The 19,855-nt window shown below is 38.9% G+C and overlaps 1 protein-coding gene and 1 non-coding gene across 2 annotated transcripts in view; one reads left to right on the top strand and one right to left on the bottom strand.

Annotated features, from left to right (window-relative positions):
- LOC129813206 (neurexin-3a-like) overlaps positions 1–19,855 on the top strand; it is a 789,442-nt gene that overhangs the window by 483,687 nt on the left and 285,900 nt on the right. The window lies entirely within an intron of this gene.
- On the bottom strand, positions 2,265–2,337 carry trnav-uac (transfer RNA valine (anticodon UAC)). The gene has a single exon. It is a non-coding gene; the product is annotated as a tRNA-Val (tRNA).

The following is a 19,855-nucleotide window of genomic DNA, read 5'->3' as shown; positions in this document are numbered from 1 at the left end:
GAACTCAACTGTGCAAAAGAACTCAACTGTCCTAAAGAACTCAACTGTCATAAAGAACTCAACTGTCCGAAAGAACTCAACTGTCCTAAAGAACTCAACTGTCCTAAAGAACTCAACTGTCCAAAAGAACTCAACTGTCATAAAGAACTCAACTGTCATAAAGAACTCAACTGTCCTAAAGAACTCAACTGTCCTAAAGAACTCAACTGTCCTAAAGAACTCAACTGTCCTAAAGAACTCAACTGTCCTAAAGAACTCAACTGTCCAAAAGAACTCAACTGTCCAAAAGAACTCAACTGTCATAAAGAAATCAACTGTCCTAAAGAACTCAACTGTCCTAAAGAACTCAACTGTCCTAAAGAACTCAACTGTCCTAAAGAACTCAACTGTCATAAAGAACTCAACTGTCCTAAAGAACTCAACTGTCCAAAAGAACTCAACTGTCCAAAAGAACTCAACTGTCATAAAGAACTCAACTGTCCTAAAGAACTCAACTGTCATAAAGAACTCAACTGTCCTAAAGAACTCAACTGTCCTAAAGAACTCAACTGTCCTAAAGAACTCAACTGTCCTAAAGAACTCAACTGTCCTAAAGAACTCAACTGTCCTAAAGAACTCAACTGTCCTAAAGAACTCAACTGTCCTAAAGAACTCAACTGTCCTAAAGAACTCAACTGTCCAAAAGAACTCAACTGTCAAAAAGAACTCAACTGTCCTAAAGAACTCAACTGTCATAAAGAACTCAACTGTCATAAAGAACTCAACTGTCCTAAAGAACTCAACTGTGCTAAAGAACTCAACTGTCCTAAAGAACTAAACTGTCCTAAAGAACTCAACTGTCCTAAAGAACTCAACTGTCATAAAGAACTCAACTGTCATAAAGAACTCAACTGTCCTAAAGAACTCAACTGTCCTAAAGAACTCAACTGTCATAAAGAACTCAACTGTCATAAAGAACTCAACTGTCATAAAGAACTCAACTGTCATAAAGAACTCAACTGACCTAAAGAACTCAACTGTCATAAAGAACTCAACTGTCATAAAGAACTCAACTGTCCTAAAGAACTCAACTGTCCTAAAGAACTCAACTGTCATAAAGAACTCAACTGTCATAAAGAACTCAACTGTCCAAAAGAACTCAACTGTCCTAAAGAACTCAACTGTCATAAAGAACTCAACTGTCCTAAAGAACTCAACTGTCCTAAAGAACTCAACTGTCCTAAAGAACTCAACTGTCCAAAAGAACTCAACTGTCATAAAGAACTCAACTGTCCTAAAGAACTCAACTGTCCTAAAGAACTCAACTGTCCTAAAGAACTCAACTGTCCTAAAGAACTCAACTGTCCTAAAGAACTCAACTGTCCTAAAGAACTCAACTGTCCAAAATAACTCAACTGTCATAAAGAACTCAACTGTCATAAAGAACTCAACTGTCCTAAAAGAACTCAACTGTCCTAAAGAACTCAACTGTCCTAAAGAACTCAACTGTCCTAAAGAACTCAACTGTCATAAAGAACTCAACTGCCCTAAAGAACTCAACTGTCCAAAAGAACTCAACTGTCATAAAGAACTCAACTGTCCTAAAGAACTCAACTGTCCAAAAGAACTCAACTGTCATAAAGAACTCAACTGTCCTAAAGAACTCAACTGTCATAAAGAACTCAACTGTCATAAAGAACTCAACTGTCCTAAAGAACTCAACTGTCCTAAAGAACTAAACTGTCATAAAGAACTCAACTGTCCTAAAGAACTCAACTGTCCTAAAGAACTCAACTGTCCTAAAGAACTCAACTGTCATAAAGAACTCAACTGTCATAAAGAACTCAACTGTCCTAAAGAACTCAACTGTCATAAAGAACTCAACTGTCATAAAGAACTCAACTGTCCTAAAGAACTCAACTGTCATAAAGAACTCAACTGTCCTAAAGAACTCAACTGTCCTAAAGAACTCAACTGTCCTAAAGAACTCAACTGTCCTAAAGAACTCAACTGTCATAAAGAACTCAACTGTCATAAAGAACTCAACTGTCCTAAAGAAGTCAACTGTCATAAAGAACTCAGGTCAAAAGTGCAGGAAAAGAATGTAACATAGATGTGTTGGTTGTTAAAATCAAATCAAATGTTATTAGTTACATGCGCTGAATACAACAGGTGTAGTAGATCTTACATTTACATTATTTAGCAGACGCTCTTATCCAGAGCGACTTACAATTTGGAAAGTTCATACATATTCATCCTGGTCCCCCCGTGGGAATTTAACCCTGGTCCCCCCGTGGGAATTGCACCCACAACCCTGGCGTTGTAAGCGCCATGCTCTACCAACTGAGCCACACGGGAAACACTTTCTTACAAGTCCCAAACCAACAATGCAGCTTAAAAAATATGAATAAGAATAAGAAATAAAAGTAACAAGTAGTTAAAGAGCAGCAGTAAATTAACAATACAAGATAAGTAAGAAAATAAGTTACAAACAACACAAAACAACTAACATAAAAACACAATCGGTTAGGAGCACGTAAACGTCAGCCATCTTCTCGGGCGTCGTCTTCTTTTTTTATTTTACGCAACAAAACCGATGCGTGTGTATCTATGGGGCAAACAGACTGTTGACATCATGTAAACTATATTTAGTCTCCATGTCATGCCCTGACCTTAGAGAGCCTTTTTTTGTCTCCATTTTGGTTTTGTCAGGGTGTGATTTGGGTGGGCATTCTACGTTCTATTCTCTATGTTTTTGTATTTCTTTGTTTTGGCCGCGTATGGTTCTCATTCAGGGACAGCTGTCTATCGTTGTCTCTGATTTGGAACCATATTTAGGTAGCCCTTTTCCCTCCTTTCGGTGTGGGTAGTTGACTTTTGTTAGTGGCACTTAGTGCTGTAAGCTTCACGGTTGTTTTCTTCGTCTGTTGTTTTGTTGGCGTCATTTTTCTAAATAATAGGAAAATGTACGCTCACCACGCTGCACCTTGGTCTTCTTCCAGCATCGTCCGTGACACTCCAAATATTTATTGAAAACATAAACACATTTGCACAATGTTTCTCAAGTACATTGTTAGAGTTTTTCGTTATCTAGCAAGCACATTTTATCCATATTTTATAGGTGTGACAACAGTCAAAACACCTCAAAACAAGACGTGCTATCATGAACAAGATAAAACTAGTTGAAACAAGCCACCTACGATTCCCCACATGGCAGTTTATTGTCATTGTTTCTCGGTCCATCCAGATTCACAACACATTGAAACGTGTGCATTGTTTTTGTGAAGTTGTCAGCTAACCCATCTATACAACTCCAGTCACAAGAAAGGGGTTGACAGACAATATTTAGGGAGTGGCCAGGTCCATTCCCAACATGAAGGGGAGTCTGCAAAACATTGGGTATACTGTACAGCTTAATGCACTTTCACTTAAAATCTGTAACTATAGCACTTTGAATACATTTTTTTTTGTCGTTTCTGTGTTTTAATGTTTCATGTACTTTTTAAGAGCATGACCAAATGAATTTCCCCCTGGTGGGATAATAAAGCTGATCTGAATCTGAATTTGAATCCATGTGCAATTACAAACTATAATGATATAAAGTTTTAACATACTGATCAGATTTGAAATACAACCATTATTGTTGCGTTCGCAGTACACAACATCAATAGAGATCAATACTATTTTAATATCATCCTGGGAACAGAGTTCCCCTGCATTGACCAGAAAGGTGGCATTTCCCAATGCACCTGCACCTGCAACCTACAATACTTTCGTAGCGAATGTCCGCATGGACCTCCTTTACCAGAACACAGCTGGCTTCCACGCTTCCGATGTGGTGCAGGTAACTGCTGAGACACGGAGTTAAACGGCTAACATACTGAACTTTGACTGTTTGAGAATAATAACGATTCAATTATAAAAGTTAGATGATAGATGGTACAGCACCTGCTTTGGAGTCACTATATAATGTGTATCGCCATGTGTATACTTCAAAGTGAGTGTTAACGTGCATTAAATGAAAATGACATTCGTCAGGCAGGGGTTTTCACTGTGCGGTCTGCAATGCGGCCGTCATGGTCATGGTGACGTTGTAAAATGGTTAGAATGTGATGGCTGGTAAAGGTACTTTTAGTTACTGAAATATGACGTCTTTCCCATGACATCTGAGGGTGTTTTCCACTTTCAACCAATTTTTGTCAACTCTGTGCGGTTCAATTCATTTTATGTGCAATGTAAACACTTCAAAGGAACTCAGACGCCCTCAAATGAGCCCCCCAAAGCCCCCCAAAGCGAGGCCATCTTGACAGGTAGACTGATTTCGGTTTGCTTTAATGCCAGGGTCCGGTTCCCTTTTTCAGGCCAATGTGAACACAAAAGTTTGCGTGTCATTATTCCCAAAACACTGGACTACTGTATCACCGTTTCCCCTGTCTTAACCCCTCACACTGGACTACTGTAACACCGTTTCCCCTGTCTTAACCCCTCACACTAGACTACTGCCACACCGTTTCCCCTGCCATAACCCCTCACACTAGACTACTGCAACACCGTTTCCCCTGTCTTAACCCCTCACACTAGACTACTGCCATAACCCCTCACACTAGACTACTGCCATAACCCCTAGACTATTGCCATAACCCCTAGACTATTGCCATAACCCCTAGACTATTGCCATAACCCCTAGACTATTGCCATAACCCCTCACACTAGACTACTGCCATAACCCCTCACACTAGACTACTGCCATAACCCCTCACACTAGACTACTGCCATAACCCCTAGACTACTGCCATAACCCCTCACACTAGACTACTGCCATAACGCCTCACACTAGACTACTGCCACAACGCCTCACACTAGACTACTGCCATAACCTCTAGACTACTGCCATAACCTCTAGACTACTGCCATAACCTCTAGACTACTGCCATAACCCATCACACTAGACTACTGCCATAACCCCTAGACTACTGCCATAACCCCTCACACTAGACTACTGCCATAACCCCTCACACTAGACTACTGCCATAACCCCTAGACTACTGCCATAACCCCTAGACTACTGCCATAACCACTAGACTACTGCCATAACCCCTAGACTACTGCCATAACCACTAGACTACTGCCACAACCCCTAGACTACTGCCATAACCCCTAGACTACTGCCATAACCCCTAGACTACTGCCATAACCCCTAGACTACTGCCATAACCACTAGACTACTGCCATAACCACTAGACTACTGCCATAACCCCTAGACTACTGCCATAACCCATAGACTACTGCCATAACCCCTAGACTACTGCCATAACCACTAGACTACTGCCATAACCCCTCACATTGGAGCCACAGAAGAGAGAAGATGATGATGTATAGGTTTTGGGTATTGATTGGCGACTGTCAAGGAAGCACAAAATTCCAAAATATGTTTGGAACTTCTTTTCTTCTTCTTTGGTTCAGATCATTTGTTTGCAATATGTGCTCTACAGACTAAGAGAGATTCATAAGCTGTTTTTTCGATTGTGGGGTTTAAATAGTGTGAGAAGACAACGTGTTTGGTGAGAATCAGGATATAGGATACAAAATGTATACTAGCCCATAAATTGGCAGAAGACACCTACATTGGGCTTATTACAGCATTATTTAATATGCAGTTATTCTTCTGATATTTATTCTGTTAGCAATAATATTTACATGTTAATAGTATCTTCTAATTGAACTAAAATTAAATCTATTAGCTTCCAAAATGTAAATAAATATATCTATCTGTCCGACAACATATTCCGATGAAATGGTTTGTCCTGCACTTTGTAATTGTCACGCCCTGACCTTAGAGATCCTTTTTATGTCTCTATTTTGGTTTGGTCAGGGCGTGAGTTGGGGTGGGCATTCTAGGTTTTGTTCTATGTTGTCCTTTTCTATGTGTTTGGCCTGGTATGGTTCCCAATCAGAGGCAGCTGTCAATCGTTGTCTCTGATTGAGAACCATACTTAGGTAGCCTGTTCCCACCTGTGTTTGTGGGTAGTTGTTTTCTGTTTTGTGTGTCTCCACCTTACAGAACTGTTTCGTTTCGTTCACTCTCTTTGGTGTGTTTTGCTGTTGTTATTGCAGTGCTCAGTTTTTAGTTATTAAAATGAACATAGACGCGTTTTGGTCCGATCCTTCCTGCTCCTCATCTGAAGAAGACGACGATCGTTACAGTAATAGTGAATGTCACATTGAGTGAACGTTGAACAAAATGACTTGGTTCCTTTCTAAACATAGCAATGTGAATGCAAACAGGACTCGGAGCACAAAATAGATGAGGTGAAAGTTGAGAGTTGAATTGAGTCTTCATTCTATAGCAAGGTTAGTGTGAATACAAAGAGAAACTGAGATCTTTCGCTTTTTCTTTTTTTTACCACAGTTCACTTTAAAGAGGACTATATGTGAAACACACTTAAAAACTTATTCTGGCTGCAAGCCCGAGGCCGGCCACAATATGATAACAGCCAATTCAAGTGCAGGGCGCGAAATTCATTATATTTTTTAGAAATATTTAACTTTCACATATTAAAAAGTCCAATACAGCAAATGAAAGGTACACATCTTGTGAATCCAGCCAACATGTCCGATTTTTAAAATGGTTTACAGCGAAAACAACACGTATATTTATGTTAGCTCACCACCAAATACAAAAAAGCACAGACATTTTTCACAGCACAGGTAGCATGCACAAAGCCAACCTAACTAACCAAGAACCAACCAAACAACTTCATCAGATGACAGTCTTATAACATGTTATTCAATAAATCTATGTTTTGTTCGAAAAATGTGCATATTTCAGGTATAAATCATAGTTTACATTGCAGCTACAATCAGAAATTGCACCGAAAGCAGACAGAATAATTACAGACACCAACGTCAAATACCTAAATACTAATCATAAAACATTTCTGAAAAATACATAGTGTACAGCAAATGAAAGACAAGCATCTTGTGAATCCAGCCAATATTTCCGATTTCTTAAGTGTTTTACAGCGAAAACACAATATAGTGTTATATTAGCTTACCAAAATTGCCAGAAACACAAGCCATTCCCCAGTAGCAAAAGTTAGCCATCGTAACAAACCAGCAAAAGATATATAATTCTTGACTAACCTTGATAAGCTTCATCAGATGACAGTCCTATAACATCAGGTTATACATACATTTATGTTTTGTTCGAAAATGTGCATATTTAGAGCTGAGATCAGTGGTTATACATTTTGCTAATGTAGCATCTTTTTCCCACAACGTCCGGATATTTTTCTGACACTTTTTCTGACACACATATTCTGACCAAATAACTATTCATAAACATAACTAAAAAATACATGTTGTATAGGAAATGATAGATACACTAGTTCTTAATGCAATCGCCGTGTTAGAATTCTAAAAATAACTTCATTACAATATGCAGTTTACGTTATGGCGAGATAGTACCCAAAACCTGGCCGCAAACGACTAGTTCACATGTACGACAGATATATGAAACAACATCATAAAATGGGTCCTACTTTTGCTGATCTTCCATCAGAATGTTGTACAAGGGGTCCTTTGTCCAGAACAATCGTTGTTTGGTTTTAGAACGGCCTTTTTCCCTCTCGATTTAGCAAGCACACTTGCCAAGTGGCGCGAATATCTCCATCGTCAACAAACTCAGAGAACGGAACACGGCAAAACTCCCGAAAAATTTTCAATAATCTGATTAAACTATATTGAAAAAACATACTTTACGATGATATTGTCACATGTATCAAATAAAATCAAAACCGGAGATATTAGTCGTCTATAACGACAGCTGTACAGAAGGCAAATCCAGGTCCCTTGACGCGCTCTCCAGAAAACAGGAAACTGGTGACACGTAATACAAAGAGCATTTATTCAAGCCTAGATCAAGTTACACACTCCATTTCTTCTCTCACTGCTTGTCGACATCTAGTGGAAGACGTATGAAGTGCATCTAAACGAATGAATATCAAGGACTTTAATAGGCAGGCCCTAGAAGAGAGCATCGATTTCAGATTTTCCACTTCCTGTCAGGACGTTTGCTGCAAAAGGAGTTCTGTTTTACTCACAGATATAATTCAAACGGTTTTAGAAACTAGAGAGTGTTTTCTATCCAATAGTAATAATAATATGCATATTGTACGAGCAAGAATTGAGTACGAGGCCGTTTGAAATGGGCACCTTTTATCCGGCTACTCAATACTGCCCCTGCAGCCCAAACAGGTTAATGTCATGAAAATGATGTCTTTAGGACTTGGTCGTTATTGAGAACCGTTGGTTGTGATCTGGTCAGGACAACTTTTGCAACCAGAAAAATTATGTAATTATTACGTCACACAACCAATGTATACTGTATGCCGTGTGAGGCAAGAGAAAGTTGTAGTCGGTATATTTGTACCCTGCCCTGGTGATAAGTGCTTTTACATCTTAAAGTACTTTACTCTGTAAGTGGGGGGAAATCACTCTGACAGAAATGTGGAGTGCCCTCCTACGTGCTGGATGGCAGCCATTTTGTTCTGTCTGCTTGGTAACCAGAGGTATGATGTTGGGGACTATAATAGCTCAGTTAGGACCCTGAAAAGACCTAATGTGACGTGTATGGCCTGGAGTGAAAAGCACCATGCAGGGTTGTATTCAATCAATCAATCAAAGGTATTTTATGAAGCCATTTTTACACCAGTAAGTGCTATACAGATACCCAGCCTAAAACCTCAAAGAAGAAGCAATGCAGAGGCAGAAGCACAGTGGCTAGGAAAAACTCCCTAGGAGGCAGGAACCTAGGGAGAAACCTAGAGAGGAACCAGGCTCAGAGAGGTGCCAGTTCTCTTCTGGCTGTACCGGGTAGAGATTTAAGAGTACATGTGTGGCCATTAAGCCCAGATCGTTTTTCAAGGCGTTCAAAAGTTCATAGATGACCAGCAGGGTCAAATAATAACCACGATGGCGATAGAGGAAGCAACACTATTAGGGTCGTCATACAGGAGATGTGTTGTATCATAGAGATCTGTTGGGGGCATACAGTAATATGGTTATTAAGGACATGTTACTATCATGTATGGGGACCAGAAGTATGTCAGGTTGTTGTGGAGTATTTGTATTGCTACTCACTGTATATCTGGTTATTGTGGAGTATTTGTAGGACTACTCACTGTATATCAGGTTATTGTGGAGTATTTGTAGGACTACTCATTGTATGTCAGGTTATTGTGGAGTATTTGTAGGACTACTCACTGTATATCAGGGTATTGTGGAGTATTTGTAGGACTACTCACTGTATGTCAGGTTATTGTGGAGTATTTGTAGGACTACTCACTGTATATCAGGTTATTGAGGAGTATTTGTAGGTCTACTCACTGTGTGTCAGGTTATTGTGGAGTATTTGTAGGACTACTCACTGTATGTCAGGTTATTGTGGAGTATTTGTAGGACTACTCACTGTATATCAGGTTATTGTGGAGTATTTGTAGGACTACTCACTGTATATCAGGTTATTGTGGAGTATTTGTAGGACTACTCTCTGTATATCAGGTTATTGTGGAGTATTTGTAGGGCTACTCACTGTATATCAGGTTATTGTGGAGTATTTGTAGGACTACTCACTGTATATCAGGTTATTGTGGAGTATTTGTAGGACTACTCACTGTATATCAGGTTATTGTGGAGTATTTGTAGGGCTACTCACTGTATATCAGGTTATTGTGGAGTATTTGTAGGACTACTCACTGTATATCAGGTTATTGTGGAGTATTTGTAGGACTACTCACTGTGTGTCAGGTTATTGTGGATTATTTTTAGAACTACTCACTGTGTGTCAGGTTTTTGTGGAGTATTTGTAGGACTACTCACTGTATGTCAGGTTATTGTGGAGTTTTTTAGAACTACTCACTGTATGTCAAGATGTTGTGGAATATTAGTACACATAGAGCTGAGAGGCGAACAGAGGAGAGTGTGTGGTTGTGTTGAGTCCTTTTGAAGTGAGGAAATCTCTGATGGCTGTTGAAGCAAGCTGCAAGCTGCGTGTACTGAGAGACCTTTGGAGCTTAGTGGAGCCATATGATAGGGCTTCCTACTGTGGTACTGCAGAGAGAGAGGGAGAGAGAGAGAGAGAGAGAGGGAGAGAGAGAGAGAGACTATGGTTGTGATGGGGTACACTCACCAACCAGGAATTCAGAAAATGGGACAAGCTCCCAATTGAGACTCTGCATGCAGAATTCTGTAAAGAATACTTTGTGTGCAACGCAATATCCCAAACAATGCATGCAGAACAGAATTAGGACTATACCCACCTATTCTCCAGAAAATAGCCATCACCTAAAGAGAGATGAACCTACAGAAGAGTCCCCTCAGTCAGCTTGTTCTGGGGCTCTGTTCACAAACACAAACAGACCCCACAGAGCCATCACCTACAGAGAGACGAACCTAGAGAAGAGTCCCCTCAGCCAGCTTGTTCTGGGGCTCTGTACACAAACACAGCCCATAGTGCCCAATGACAGAGACACATTTAGACCCAACCAAATTATGAGAAAACAAAAAGATAACTAGATGACACACTAGAAAGAATCAACCAAAAAACTGAGCAAATTGGAATGTTATTTGGCCCTAAACAGAGAGAACACAGTGACATAATACCTGACCACTGTGACTGACCTCAAATTAAGAAAATCCTTGACTATGTACAGGTTCAATGAGCATGGCCTTGCTATTGAGAGAGGCCGCCGTAGTCAGACCTGGCTGTCGAGAGAAGACAGGCTATGTGCACACTGCCCACACAATGAGGTGAAAACATAGTTGCACTTCCTAATCTCCTGCCAAATGTATGACAATATTAGAGACACATATTTCCCACAGATCACACAAGCCCACAAATCATTTTTAAATAAATCAAACATTGATAAACTCCCACATCTATTAGGTGAAATATCGCAGTGTGCAAGATTTGTGGCTCATTGCCATGAGAAAAGTAAACCCTGCCTTTACTTGCATTCATTAACTATTTTAAGTGTTTATTGTTAAAAAAAGAAAATATTTTTATGGATTCTTATTCTTTTATAATGAGTGTCAAATGAAGTCGCTCATTGACATAATAGATACAGGACGGCAGGCATGCTCAGGGTCAAGGGGGGCAGAAAGGTAAAAAATGAAACAAAACGAACTGGCAACAGTCAAACAGAGAACACAGGTATAAATACACAGCGGATAATGGGGAAGATGGGTGACACCTGGAGGGGGGTGTAGACAATCACAAAGACAATCACAAAGACACAATCACAAAATGACTTTTGCCCACTACTCGGGATTACCGACCTCTGCCTGACCTGACCCTGAGCCTGCCTGCTGTCCTGTATCTTTGCACCACGGCTCTCGATTATCGACCCCTGCCTGCCTTGACCTGTTGTTTGCCTCCCCCTGTTGTCGTAATATTCATTGTTACTTCGACATTTGGGTCTTACCTGAAACGTGATACAACCAGAGGAGCACAAACATTGTGAATACAACCTATATTTATTTATTTTTCATACTTAAACTATTTACACATTGTTACAACACTGTACATAGCCAATCATTTAACAACTGAAATGTCTATATTATTTTAAAACGTTTGTGAGTGTATTGTTTAGGGTTCAGAGATGGAATGAGGGTGAGAGAGAGTGATGGAGAGAGAGAGAGTGATGGAGAGAGAGAGTGATGGAGAGAGAGAGAGTGATGGAGAGAGAGAGAGTGATGGATAGAGAGAGATGGAGAGAGAGAGATGGAAAGAGGGAGAGAGAGAGATGGAAAGAGGGTTGAAAGAGAGAGAGAGAGCTGGAAAGAGAGAGAGAGAGATGGAAATAGAGAGAGATGGAAAGAGGATTGAGAGAGAGAGATGGGAGAGAAAGAGAGAGAGAGAGAGAGAGATGGAAAGAGGGTTGAGAGAGAGATGGAAAGAGGGGGAGAGAGAGAGAGAGATGGAAAGAGGGTTGAGAGAGAGATTGAACGAGGGAGAGAGAGAGATTGAGAGAGGGAGAGAGAGATGGAAAGAGAGAGAGATGGAAAGAGGGGGAGAGAGAGAGAGAGAGAGAGAGAGAGAGAGAGAGAGATGGAGAGAGAGAGAGATGGAGAGAGAGAGAGAGAGAGGTGGAAAGAGGGTTGAGAGAGAGATGGAAAGAGGGAGCGAGAGAGAGATGGAAACAGGGAGAGAGAGAGAGAGAGATGGAAAGAGGATTGAGAGAGATGGAGAGAGAGATGGAAAGAGGGAGAGAAATGGAAAAAGGGAGAGATGAAAGAGAGAGCAGCAAGAAATGTAAAAAAAATCTTTGTTTTGATGCAGTAAATAAAAATGTATTGAAACATATCCAATGAAATGTGCTCATACTCAGATTCGTACCTTATTTAGAAAAACCTACACTGAATGTTTCTGTGTTATAATTAGTATTAGCATCTTTGAGCCAGACTTGATACCTGTACCCAGTTCAATGGCAGGTTCTATGTCTTCCTTCTCGTTTGAACTGTCTCTGCAGATTCCAGCACATCAACAGAGGAACAGCACTGCGTTCTCAGCAGATTGACTGTTATAACTATTATCCAAACCTGTGCTTCTTCCAGTGGCATGATGAAAAGAGATGTCAAACTTTCTTTTTTTTTTTACCTGGATAAGTTACAGTTAGTTTTGCTGAATATTTCATGACTATTTTAATTTATCTATGGATTTTTATTATTTTATTAACCAATAGTGGTGGATTGCATATTTGTATTTCTTCTTAAATATTCAGTGTGTCTGTCTTGTCTATGAAGTGTTTATTACAGCTTGTCACATTAGGCCTGTCACATTCATTCTGTCACATTCAGCCTGTCATATTCAGCCTGTCACATTCAGCCTGTCACATTCATTCTGTCACATTCAGCCTGTCATATTCAGCCTGTCACATTCAGCCTGTCACATTCATTCTGTCACATTCATTCTGTCACATTCATTCTGTCACATTCATTCTGTCACATTCATTCTGTCACATTCAGCCTGTCACATTCATTCTGTCACATTCAGCCTGTCACATTCAGCCTGTCACATTCAGCCTGTCATATTCAGCCTGTCACATTCCGCCTGTCATATTCAGCCTGTCACATTCAGCTTGTCACATTCAGCCTGTCACATTCAGCCTGTCACATTCATTCTGTCACATTCAGCCTGTCACATTCAGCCTGTCACATTCAGCCTGTCACATTCAGCCTGTCACATTAGGCCTGTCACATTAGGCCTGTCACATTCAGCCTGTCACATTCAGCCTGTCACATTCAGCCTGTCACATTAGGCCTGTCACATTAGGCCTGTCACATTCAGCCTGTCACATTCAGCCTGTCACATTCAGCCTGTCACATTCCGCCTGTCACATTCAGCCTGTCACATTCAGCCTGTCACATTAGGCCTGTCACATTAGGCCTGTCACATTCAGCCTGTCACATTCATTCTGTCACATTCAGCCTGTCACATTCATTCTGTCACATTCAGCCTGTCATATCCAGCCTTTTACATTCAGGGTAGTGAGATGGGGACAGCTACTTTCAGGAATACAGCAGCGGGAAGGTTGGCCAGTTTGTCAGGAAGGCCTCAGACACACATTCATGTGTGTGTGTGTGTGTGTGTGTGTGTGTGTGGCGTGCGTGTGTTCGCGCGGCATACATGTGCACGTGTGTGTGTGTGTGTGTGTGTGTGTGTGTGTGTGCATAGTGACTGACTAGTTGTCACTTGAGATGTCAAGCGTCCTCCAGAAGGCTTGCGTTCCATAGCTATGGCGTGAGAAGCAGGTGTGTGTGTGTGTTTCTACATGTGTGTGAGAGAGATAGGAACACATATGTTGCACAGTGCAGTGTAGACGTCTCCATGTCAAGACACCTCTTGACGGATGAGATGCCGGTGGGATACAAACTATTTATTTAGAAAGTCCATTAGTAGCTTTTAGTGCTACTATTCTAATGAAGATGATGATTCCGTCACATGTTAATTATCACTGTGATATATAAATCATCTATTTCGACTCATTATATCTTGCAAACCAAAACATGTTCCTCCTCTCTGTGTAAAGCCACAGGGACAATCTGTCCCCTAGTACTGCCTAGGACCAAACGTATATTCGACAAAATAGTTGCGTGTGAATCTAGTGGAACTGAAAGTGGTGATGAACCTTTCCAGCGCCGACGGTTGTTTTTAAGATTCGTAAACTATACAGTTTTCTACGCCTTTTAAGCACAACATTTTTCTTCTCTCGTTTTTTTACCCCTTTTTGTGAGAACCAGCATGAATAATGTTCACCAGGTAGGGTCAGTATAAAGGTATGAAGTGACTCCATAAGCAGGAAGCAACAAATATTGCTTTTCATCTGAGCAATATGGAGCCAGTTGGCTTTCTATTGGAACTGTCTATAGTAACTGTCTCTGTGAACTGGCTATAGTAACTGTTAATAGTAACTGTCTATAGTAACTGTCTCTGTGAACTGTCTATAGTAACTGTTAATAGTAACTGTCTCTGTGAACTGTCTATAGTAACTGTCTATAGTAACTGTCTATAGTAACTGTCTATAGTAACTGTCTCTGTGAACTGTCTATAGTAACTGTCTATAGTAACTGTCTATAGTAACTGTCTATAGTAACTGTCTACAGTAACTGTTTATAGTAACTGTCTATTGGAACTGTCTATAGTAACTGTCTCTATGAACTGTCTATAGTAACTGTCTATAGTAACTGTCTACAGTAACTGTCTATAGTAACTGTCTCTATGAACTGTCTATAGTAACTGTCTATAGTAACTGTCTATAGTAACTGTCTATATTAACTGTCTCTATGAACTGTCAATAGTAACTGTCTACAGTAATTGTCAATAGTAACTGTCTCAATGAACTGTCAATAGTTCCTGTCTATAGTAACTGTATATAGTAACTGTTAATAGTAACTGTATATAGTAACTATCTATATCAACTGTCTATAGGAACTGTCTATAGGAACTGTAAATATGAACTGTCTATAGTAACTGTCTATAGTTAATGTCTATAGGAACTGTCTATAGTAACTGTCTATAGGAACTGTCTATAGTAACTCTTTATAGTAACTGTCAACAGTAACTGTCTATAGTAACTGTCTATAGGAACTGTCTATAGTAACTGTCAATAGTAACTGTCAATAGTAACTGTCTCTATGAACTGTCAATAGGAACTGTCTACAATAACTGTTAATAGTAACTGTCTATAGTAACTGTCAATAGTAACTGTCAATAGGAACTGTCTATAGTAACTGTCTATAGTAACTGTCTCTATGAACTGTCAATAGTAACTGTCTATAGTAACTTTCTATAGCAACTGTCTCTATGAACTGTCTATAGTAACTGTCTATAGTAACTGTCTATAGTAACTGTCTATATTAACTGTCTCTATGAACTGTCAATAGTAACTGTCTATAGTAACTGTATACAGTAACTGTTAATAGTAACTGTCTATAGTAACTGTCTATAGTAACTGTCTATAGTAACTGTCAATAGTAACTGTCTCTATGAACTGTCAATAGGAACTGTCTACAGTAACTGTTAATAGTAACTGTCTATAGTAACTGTCTATAGTAACTGTATATAGAAACTGTCAATAGTAACTGTCTATAGTAACTGTCAATAGTAACTGTCTACAGTAACTATTAATAGTAACTGTATATAGTAACTGTCTATAGTAACTGTCTACAGTAACTGTCTATAGTAACTGTCTATAGTAACTGTCTATAGTAACTGTCAATAGTAACTGTCTACAGTAACTATTAATAGTAACTGTATATAGTAACTGTCTATAGTAACTGTATATAGTAACTGTCTATAGTAACTGTCTACAGTAACTGTTAATAGTAACTGTCTCTATGAACTGTCAATAGGAACTGTCTACAGTAACTGTTAATAGTAACTGTCTATAGTAACTGTCTATAGTAACTGTATATAGTAACTGTCTATAGTAACTGTCTATAGTAACTGTCAATAGTAACTGTCTACAGTAACTATTAATAGTAACTGTATATAGTAACTGTCTATAGTAACTGTCTACAGTAACTGTCTATAGTAACTGTCTATAGTAACTGTCTACAGTAACTATTAATAGTAACTGTATATAGTAACTGTCTATAGTAACTGTCTATAGTAACTGTATATAGAAACTGTCAATAGTAACTGTCTATAGGAACTATAAATATTAACTGTCCATAGTAACTGTCTATAGTAACTGTCTATAGTAACTGTCTATAGTAACTGTCTATAGTAACTGTCTATAGTAACTGTCTATAGTAACTGTCTACAGTAATTGTCAATAGTAAGTGTCTATAGTAACTGTCTATAGTAACTGTCTACAGTAACTGTATATAGAAACTGTCAATAGTAACTGTCTATAGTAACTGTCAATAGAAACTGTCAATAGTAACTGTCTATAGTAACTGTCTACAGTAACTGTCAATAGTAACTGTCTATAGTAACTGTCTCTATGAACTGTCTATAGTAACTGTCTATAGAAACTGTCAATAATAACTGTCTCTATGAACTGTCAATAGTAACTATCTATACTAACTGTCTGTAGTAACTGTCTATAGTAACTGTCTATAGTAACTGTCTATAGTAACTGTCTATAGTAACTGTATATAGAAACTGTCAATAGTAACTGTCTATAGGAAATATAAATATTAACTGTCCATAGTAACTGTCTATAGTAACTGTCTATAGTAACTGTCTATAGTAACTGTCTATAGTAACTGTCTATAGTAACTGTCTACAGTAATTGTCAATAGTAAGTGTCTATAGTAACTGTCTATAGTAACTGTCTACAGTAACTGTATATAGAAACTGTCAATAGTAACTGTCTATAGTAACTGTCAATAGAAACTGTCAATAGTAACTGTCTATAGTAACTGTCTACAGTAACTGTCAATAGTAACTGTCTATAGTAACTGTCTCTATGAACTGTCTATAGTAACTGTCTATAGAAACTGTCAATAGTAACTGTCTCTATGAACTGTCAATAGTAACTGTCTATAGTAACTGTATAAAGTAACTGTCTATAGTAACTGTCTATAGTAACTGTCAATAGTAACTGTCTATAGAAACTGTCTATAGTAACTGTCTATAGTAACTGTCTATAGTAACTGTCTATAGTAACTGTATATAGAAACTGTCAATAGTAACTGTCTATAGTAACTGTATATAGAAACTGTCTATAGTAACTGTCTCTATGAACTGTCTATAGTAACTGTCTATAGGAACTGTCTATAGTAACTGTCTCTATGAACTGTCTATAGTAACTGTCTATAGTAACTGTATATAGAAACTGTCAATAGTAACTGTCTATAGTAACTGTCTATAGTAACTGTCTACTGTAACTGTCTCTATGAACTGTCTATAGTAACTGTCTATAGGAACTGTCTATAGTAACTGTCTCTATGAACTGTCTATAGTAACTGTCTATAGTAACTGTATATAGAAACTGTCAATAGTAACTGTCTATAGTAACTGTCTATAGTAACTGTCTACAGTAACTGTCTGTAGTAACTGTCAATAGTAACTGTATATAGTATCTGTCTACAGTAACTGTCAATAGTAACTGTCTCTATGAACTGTCAATAGTAACTGTATATAGTAACTGTCTATAGTAACTGTCTACAGTAACTGTCTGTAGTAACTGTCTATAGTAACTGTCTATAGTAACTGTCTACAGTAACTGTCAATAGTAACTGTTTCTATGAACTGTCAATAGTAACTGTATATAGTAACTGTCTATAGTAACTGTCTACAGTAACTGTCTATAGTAACTGTCTATAGTAACTGTCTATAGTAACTGTATATAGTAACTGTCTATAGTAACTGTCTATAGTAACTGTCTATAGTAACTGTCTATAGTAACTGTCTATAGTAACTGTCAATAGTAACTGTCAATAGTAACTGTATATAGTAACTGTATATAGTAACTGTCTATAGTAACTGTCTATAGTAACTGTCAATAGTAACTGTCTATAGTAACTGTCTATAGTAACTGTCTATAGTAACTGTCTATAGTAACTGTATATAGAAACTGTCAATAGTAACTGTCTACAGTAACTGTCTATAGTAACTGTCTATAGTAACTGTGAATAGTAACTGTCTGTAGTAACTGTCTGTAGTAACTCCATGCAATCACTGGACCCAGACAGTTTCTGTTCATTGTTTACTTAGGATCCATTGACTCTCATTGAATACAAAGGGAGGGGAAGAAAGAGTAGACTCCTGCTGTTCGCCTTAGTGGACTGCTCTCTCTGTTTGGGATGTAAAAGCAAAGACAGAGATAATCAAACCCAGAGCCAAAGGCTAGGAGTCCCTCCTCGGAACTTAAATGTCCATTACATGTGGATTTGCAGGCAGCCGGCCCTCCACATTGTCTCATGGATAGACAGGCACATGCACACTAATGCACACACACACACACACACACACACACACACACACACACACACACACACACACACACACACACACACACACACACACACACACACACACACACACACACACACACACACACACACACACACACACACACACACACACACACACACAGACAGACAGACAGACAGACAGACAGACAGACAGACAGACAGACAGACAGACAGACAGACAGACAGACAGACAGACAGACAGACAGACAGACAGACAGACAGACAGACAGACAGACAGACAGACAGACAGACAGACAGACAGACAGACAGACAGACAGACAGACAGACAGACAGACAGACAGACAGACAGACAGACAGACAGACAGACAGACAGACAGACAGACAGACAGACAGACAGACAGACAGACAGACAGACAGACATCTCAGTGTAATGAGTACAGAACAGCTGACTCAGATGTTTCAAAGTGCCTATAAGACTGAGATCCTAATGCTTCTTAGGTAGTTCTTTATGAGTTTTAGTTCTGGTAACCATCTCTCCCGGAGAAGCGACAGTTGTGGATGGTCATAAACAGCTTGATTGCCGTAGCAACATCAGGGAAACTGGGTAGAAGGGAGTGGTGCTTCACAAACAGTAGCTCTGCAACATATTTAATTGAGCCTCTCATTCACCTTAATTGCCGGCCTCAACACGGTATGGAAATACATTAACTGTACAGGAAGCTTTGGGGACAGGTCGTCTGGATACTGGACAGCCAACACATTGGCAGATGCAAACAAATGAATATCTTTAACAGTTCTTGAGGGCTTGAACAGAAAAAGACTTCACGAGACCAGAGAAGATTTCATTTAATTCGATTTAGTTTAATTTAGCTTGAATATTGCAGTCCCTTTGTGTAGGCTATTAACCAGACAAAACCCACTGAGTTCAACAATAAATAGTGGCTAAATGTGTCCTCAAGCCATCTACCTTTTCCCTTAATGTTGGCTATTTGATGGGTCATTTTTATAAATGCAGGAGAGTTGTATGTACAAAATGTTTTTAACTGGTAGCTGATTAGTATGCTGTGGCATCTATTTTTCAATCTTTTATGTTTGAATTTCCGACTTTAATTACTGAACAAGTAATTACCAGTGGTGAAAAAAGTACTAAATTGTCATACTTGAGTAAAAGTAAAGATACCCCTAATGAAAAGTTACTCAAGTTAAAAGTAAAAGTCACCCAGAAAAATACTACTTGATTAAAAGTCTAAAAGTATTTTAGACTTTATACTTAAGTATCAATAGTAAAGGTATAACTCATTTCAAATTCCTTCTATTAAGCAAAGCACGCGGCACAATTTTCTGGTCGCACTCTAACACGCAGACATAATTTACAAAATATTATTGTGTGTTTAAAACCTGTTGGGGATGGGGGCGCTGTTTAGACTAT

This window comes from Salvelinus fontinalis, chromosome 16 (assembly GCF_029448725.1).
Source record: "Salvelinus fontinalis isolate EN_2023a chromosome 16, ASM2944872v1, whole genome shotgun sequence".
Taxonomy (NCBI): domain Eukaryota; kingdom Metazoa; phylum Chordata; class Actinopteri; order Salmoniformes; family Salmonidae; genus Salvelinus; species Salvelinus fontinalis.
Note: the sequence above shows the minus strand (reverse complement) of the source record. Positions and strands in the feature narration are given on the sequence as shown.